At 53.3% G+C, this 6827-nt stretch overlaps 1 protein-coding gene across 1 annotated transcript in view; it reads right to left on the bottom strand.

Annotated features, from left to right (window-relative positions):
* The window catches only part of LOC111146348 (solute carrier family 5 member 11), a 42359-nt gene extending 36725 nt beyond the window's left edge, over window positions 1–5634 (bottom strand). Inside the window, exon 1 of the mRNA XM_022501867.1 lies at window positions 5497–5634. The gene's annotated coding sequence lies outside the window, so the exon portion shown is untranslated. The remainder of the gene's footprint in view (window positions 1–5496) is intronic.
* Window positions 5635–6827: the final 1193 nt, after the last annotated feature.

The following is a 6827-nucleotide window of genomic DNA, read 5'->3' as shown; positions in this document are numbered from 1 at the left end:
AGTGTATATGGACCACATCTTCCTTATCCATTCGTCCATTGAAGGGCATCTTGGTTCTTTCCACAGTTTGCACTGCCCGCGGTTTTTACAACCTCGCTGCTATGCCCTAATGAGGCAGCTGCAAGTTCACTTAGACAAGATGCCTCAGGGGGGCGCTCCAGGATCTTACGTTCCCTTCCCATGCCAAGGATAGCTCTAGACTTCTCCCTGGGGCTGCCCCTCGCTTTGTTCTGTTGGAAGCATTCTCAGGGCTGCTCAGACCTTGGATGTGGTGGCCCTCTCCCAGGAAGGAAGGACCCAAGCAACCAGGGATCCACTGCACCGACAGAGAGGAAGGACGGCAGAGAGGAAGAGGGAGGGAGAGAGGGAAGACAGCCACGACTGGGCTTGCCCAGCTCAGACACTTACTGTGCCCTAATGTGGGAGGAAGGAAGCAGCAGAAGCCAGGATTCCCCTCACCCCTCAGTCTAGATTTTATGACCATTGTCATTTGTGAAATGGGATAATAACATGCTCTGGATGAACCCAACTAAATCAGACACTTGCAAAGCCTTTGTGCAAGGAAGTGGGAAGGAGGCTGCAATTTCTATGGTGGGAACAGAAGTCCATAAAGGAAAGGGGAGCCTGGGTGGTTCAGTCGGTTGAGTGTCCGACTCTTGGTTTTGGCTCAGGTCATGATTCTGGGGTCAAGAGATCAAGCCCTGCGAAAGGCTCAGCACTCCATGCAGAGTCCGCTTGAAATTCTCTCTCTCTCTCTCTCTCTCGCCTTCAGCCTCTTCCCCACTCACACTCTCTGAAATAAAATCTTTTAAAATGATAATAATTAAGGAGGAAGAGGCACATTCTGGAGGCTTGGGGAGAAGGGGGCTAGATGGTCTGTCAGGTTATCTCAGGGGTAAAATCCCTATTAGGTAGTGTGACTGTACATCACAGGTGAGGCAAGGAACTTGTGGCTCTGGGAGGTTTAGCATCATGTCCAAAGTCAGGACTTGAACCCACAACTGTATAGTTTCACAGCCTGTGTTTTTAAACACTTCAACCTCCAGCTTCCAAATCTAGGGGCTTTGGGGAAGGTGACGGCTAGGAGCTTGGCAAGCAGTTCAAGGTGGAGACTGATTGCTGAACTGGGTGGTGGGGTAGATTGTTCTAGAACCAACAGGTTTGAAAGGGAGGAAGGAGGGGCGGGCACTGGGACGACCGTGGGACCAGGCCCTCCCCCAGCTGCCCCTTGCAGGCCTCTGCCCGCCAGGCACCGAGGGCAGTGGGAGCGGATAAACAACTTATTCATCTCAGTCCTGGGCAGGCTGGCACTGACTCCAGGCTCTTCCTGAGTCCCAGGGAGGTGGGGGCCTTGCCAGGGGCCGGGAGGGCCTGGCCCTTCTGCACGGCAGGAACAGGAGCAGGGACCAGAGAAGCTGGGAACCCCAGTGCTGCCGCTTCGGCCACAGGCTCACAGGCTAATGCACCCCTTCTCGGCAAACCCGTGAGCACTGTGCAAGTGTGGGGCATGGGACCCACTTCACAGCTGTCCTCTTATTGCATCTGGTCAGCCCCGCCAGGCAGACACGGTTACCAGTCCCCTTACAGGTGCGAAAGGAAAGCATGAAGACGTGGAAGTTTGGGTCCTACCCCTTGCTTCTAGGGCACAGGAAATGGCAGAGGTCCTAAACTGCAGGAGCTAGCATTACCCAGTACTGGCTGCTCTATCTTTATCCCCTTCCTTCCTTTCATCTGTTCTCCTCTTTCACTTCTTCCTTCTAGCCTTCTGTTTTTTCACACATTTATGAGGTACCAGCCGGGTGCCAGGCTCTATGCTAGACAGAGAGGACAGAGCAGTGAGCCAGGCAGCCATGGTGCCCATCCTGGTGGGTTCCTCTGCCAGCCCCTTGCAGCCCTGTGCATGAGAGACCTCCGGACTGCTCCAGGATGGCCAGGATGGCCAGGATGGCCAAGCTGGGTGGGCTCCATCTTCACCTCCTGGGAGGGACCCTCTGTGTGGGAGCACCGGGTTAAGGGGAGTGCGGCTTTGGACAAAGCCGGCGTTGTGACATTGGCTTTGTTCGCAAGAACACCCTGGCCTCACAGTCACCGATAGGCCAGAGAACAAAGGAAGCCCAGCACCCCGGGACGGCTGCTCACCCTTTGCGTTGTAGCCCTTACATAATTTGCCATAGCAGATGTGGAAATTTTCCACACCCCAGTGGAAGGACAAGACTGGGAGATGTGGTTGCAGGTAGGGTTGCGGGCCATTTGGTTCTGTAGGTTGGCTCCCCTGCGTGCGTCCACAGACAGGGGGTGGGTTCCAACATTATTCTTTAACTTTTGTGTGTCTTGAAACATTTCATCACAAAAGAAAAGAAACAGAACAAATTTTACAGCACAAAAAAAATCTACATATATTAAATACATTCCAAGACACTAAATAGCTGGGAAGTATTTTGTCAGGATGTGGGCATTATTTGCCCAAGAGTGTCAAACACATCAGTGGGGACAGAGAATGAGAAAGAGATAGTAGGGAGAGGCACTGCAGGGACCAGAGATGACAGCTCGCTATAAGTTTTTTTGTTTTTTTTTTTTTAAGATCTTATTTATTTATTTATTTATTTATTTTCTTGTCACAGAGAGAGAGCAAGAGCGAGCGCACAAGCAGGCAGAGTGGCAGGCAGAGGCAGAGAGAGAAGGAGGCTCCCTGCCAAGCAAGGAGCCCGATGCGGGACTTGATCCCAGGACCCTGGGATCATGACCTGAGCCGAAGGCAGCGGCTTAACTGACTGAGCCACCCAGGTGTCCCACTACAAGTTTTAATTATAGACAAAAACTCCCTGGAAAAGAGATGTGCTCTGAGAAAATGTAAAGATGTAAGAATTGCATTGCCCGGTTCAAATCTGAGCTCTACCTCTTACTAGCTCCATGATACTGGGCCAAGAAGCTCTCTAAGGCTCAGTTTCCCCATCTATAAAATGTGGATAGAGTAGCACCTGTGTGGCTCAGTCAGTTAAGCGTCTGACTCTTGGCCTCAGCTCAGGTCTTCATCTCAGAGGGGTGAGTTCAAGCCCCGAGTTAAAGAAAGCCCCTACTTGGGGCATGGCTGCCTCATTTGGTTAAGTGTCTGCCTTCAGCTCAGGTCATGATCTCAGGGTGCTGAGATCGAGTCCCCTTTGGGCTCCTTGCTCGGTGGGAGTCTGCTTTTCCCTCTGCCTCTGCCCTTCCCCTGCTTGTGCCCTCTCTCTCTGACAAATTAACAAAACTCTTAAAAAAAAAATTAAAAAGCCCCTACTTTAAAAAAAATGGAGATAGTAATCAGACCTGTCACAGGTTTGATAAGAGCATTAGGCAAGTTCATTATATAACATGATTAGGCCTAGAATACTTGGGTCTGTCTCTGTCCCTGTTACACACACACACACATACTCAAAAAAGCCTGGACTTTGTGGTCCAGCAGGTCCTGACCACCTACGTGTGTGTGTGAATCTCATTTTAAATGCACAGCACCCCAAGAGGTCAGCTCTTGGATTAACCCCATTGAACAGGTGAGGAAAACCAAGCCAAGGCCCCGGGGCCCAAGGTCACAGTGCTGGTAAATGACTGAACCCAGGTCCAGCCCAGGCTTAAACCCTGAGCTCAAAACCACCGCTTGGCACGTGGACCTTTGGCAGGGAAAATTCCAGGGGTGACAACCTTCAGTGATGACCTTGTCTCGTGATTTCCTAGAGAACAGAGCATCCAAATGACAGCATGGCCTTTCCAATGAAACGCGTCCGATTCGGAGACCATGCATACACAGGACCACATTGCCCACGCTGACGCTCACATGGGTCACTTGAGAGCCTAAAGTCATGCATTCACTCATTGACTCATCCGTCAGTGGTCCATGCTGTCAGAGGACAGCAGTGGCCACAGCATGCCAACACAGCACGAAAGCACTTACAGTGTCTCTTTCTCAACTCCCAGAATCTAATGGCCCCTAATTCATTCCATTCTACTCCCCTAGCATGGCTGAACCCACGCATTTTCCCTCACCTTTACTTCCAGAGCTTTCATCTATACTAGCGCAAGCAGGGACCTTCCACCTCCCCTCCTTCCAATCTGCCCCTCACAGGGCGGCCAGAGGGATCTTGGACCATAAACCAGACACAGTCATCAACAGATAAGCACGGCCACTGACCAGCTCTTCTGTGGCCCACCCTCCCTGCACACTGGTCCTCTTCCTTAGCTGTGACTTCTGGCCTCAGGGTCTTTGCTATTTTGTTCCCCCTGCCTGGAACGCTCTTCCTTATGGCCTCGGCTTGACCAGCTCCTCCCCGTCCCTCAGATTTCATCCTACTGTCCCATTCCCAGAAGAGCATTCCCTAGCCTCGATCTAAATTGGGTCCTTAAGCGATCTGCTGTCACAGCAAACATGACATTTCCTCACTGTCAATCAAACACCGTATCTGGTTTGTACAGGTCATTGCTGCCCCTGCCTGTGACACCAGAGGCTCTTTGAAGGCAGGGACTGTGTATGTCTTACTCACTTGGTGTCCCTGAAGCCAGCTTTCAGAGCTTTTACTATATACCCCCGCATGTTGTGGCCCCTCTTCTCCAAAGTGCTATCCCCAGGACCTGGGGAGGGCACCTCTCTCCTGTGTGTCTCCAGAATCATCCAGCCAAACACTGTCAGAAAAACCAGACCTTGTGCGTCAGCTCGTGGCTGGGAGGGTTGGGTCTCAGCTTTGCCACTCATGATTTGTGCAAACTCAGGTTTGGTTCTTAATGGCTCTCCATTTGTCTGTGAGTTCAGGTGGCAGTGTCCTCAGGGGTAACTGTCCAGTGAGGCCAGGCCCAGGAAGGGAAGCCCTCTGCAATGCCCAGGACATTTCAGTGAAACTCAAATTTGCACCGTATCCCTCCAGCCTCCTGTTGTTTAAAGAGATATTTCCACCTGCATTTCTCTTTGGGGCCTTGGGAGACACCATGCCTGTAGGCTGGGCTGGGCTGGGCTGGGCTGCGGTTTACAGTCTCCTTTAACAGATAAGAATCTGAGACTCGGGGCGCCTGGGTAGCTCAGTGGGTTGGGCTGCTGCCTTCGGCTCGGGTCGTGATCTCGGGGTCCTGGGATCGAGTCCCGCGTCGGGCTCTCTGCTCAGCGGGGAGCCTGCTTCCCTCCCTCTCTCTGCCTGCCTCTCTGTCTACTTGTGCTCTCTCTCTGTCCAATAAATAAATTAAAAAAAAAAAAAAAAGAAAAAAAGAATCTGAGACTCCCTGAGCTGAGTGTCTAAACTTGGGATGCAGAATAACAGGGACCTGTGCCTGGTGCCACCGGCTGTCCCCACCCTACTCACCCCCAAAAGCACTCCACTAGCCTGGTATGGGATGAGCCTTCTCCAAGGAGAGGAGCTGTGCCCCCACCCTCCACTCCCAGCTGGAGTCCTCTAGGCAGCCTCCTGTTCCCACACCAACCTCCCCAGTTTGGAGAATGCCTGTGAGGTTGGGCCTGGTGCAGGCAGGGAATCTTACCTTCCTCCGCAGGCCAGGCTTACCTGCCTGGGGGCCCGTCCGTGGCTTCTGAGGCAAGGGCAGCTGCAAGAAGGGGGGACACCTGGGCTCCTCTCCCCTCACACACAGAGTTTGAGAGGACAGTGGCCACCCTCTCCTGCACCGCCTACAGCTGAGAGCCTCCTTGAGGGTCAAACTCCAAATTCCAGCCTCACTGCAGTGGGGAATCAGAGGAAGAAAATGATCTTCCCAAGCAAAGGAGAGGCTGGGCCCAGCCCTGAACCCTTGAACTTGAACTCCGAGCAGGCCTGTGTGGGGAGGATGGCGTGCCCGGAGCTCCGCCCCTGGCCCTCACCTGGAGGGGGGCCCATCGCAGGGAGGGGTAGGGGAGCCATAGGAGCCCTGCACTGTCCTGCTTCACTCCCCCACTCCCCCACTGGCCCGCCTCCATGCTGGGGACAGGCGGGCTTGGGACGGGCTGGGGAAAGGGGGAGGAGAGAGGCTGGCCGGGGAGGCAGGGGACAGTGGAAAAATCCCAGGAGGGCCCTTGCAGCCACAGCCCCACCACTGCAGCCACAGGGACAGTGCCCACACTTTGTTCAGCCCCTTTTCGCGGGTGCACTCCAGACCAAGGCAGGGAAAAAAAAAGACAGGCATCTGGAGCCCTGGGAGCTGTCAGGAGTGATCAAGCCACGGCCAGGGCCCCAAGACACCAGGACAGGCAATGGAGGACAGCAGAAGGCCTTCACGGGGGCATTCAAAAAATAAAAAAATGGGTACTAACATTTACAAACCAGATTTAGAAACAAGGCTCTGATTTCCCACATTCATAAGACATTCTTAAGATCTGGCCACACCAGGTCCACATAGTCACAAGACAGCCACTGGCTAGAGCAGAGTCGTGGCCCCCCTCTGTTGCCACAGACCCCACCTCCAGCCGACCTGTCTCCCTCAGGAGCCCTAACTAGGCCCTGGGAGCGCAGCCCCCCGGTGCAGTGTGATTCAGAAAGGTGAGTGAGGCTGACTGCGTACCAGCCTTCCTTCCCTCCAAGGGCTTGCTTTCTGGTCTTTGCTCACTTGATCCTTCAAATGAACCTTTGACAGATGTCTATCTCCCTTTCACTGATGAGGAAGGAGAGGTAAAGGCAGTAACGGGGGAGAGTTGGAAGATAGGTAGGAAGGAGATAGGGTGTCCGTCCTCGGAGGAAACCACCCTTAAATGGAAAAAGCCCCCATCCTGTTGTAGGCTTTCCAGAAAGGGAATGGCCTTGGGCATCCTAACCCAAGCCCTGGGGGTTAGCTCAACAGCCGGTGGGATATTTAAACAAAGAGCTTGATCTGATGACAGGAGG

The sequence above is a fragment of the Enhydra lutris genome, unplaced genomic scaffold (assembly GCF_002288905.1).
Source record: "Enhydra lutris kenyoni isolate GAN:26980312 unplaced genomic scaffold, ASM228890v2 scaffoldscaffold13, whole genome shotgun sequence".
Lineage (NCBI taxonomy): Eukaryota > Metazoa > Chordata > Mammalia > Carnivora > Mustelidae > Enhydra > Enhydra lutris.
Note: the sequence above shows the minus strand (reverse complement) of the source record. Positions and strands in the feature narration are given on the sequence as shown.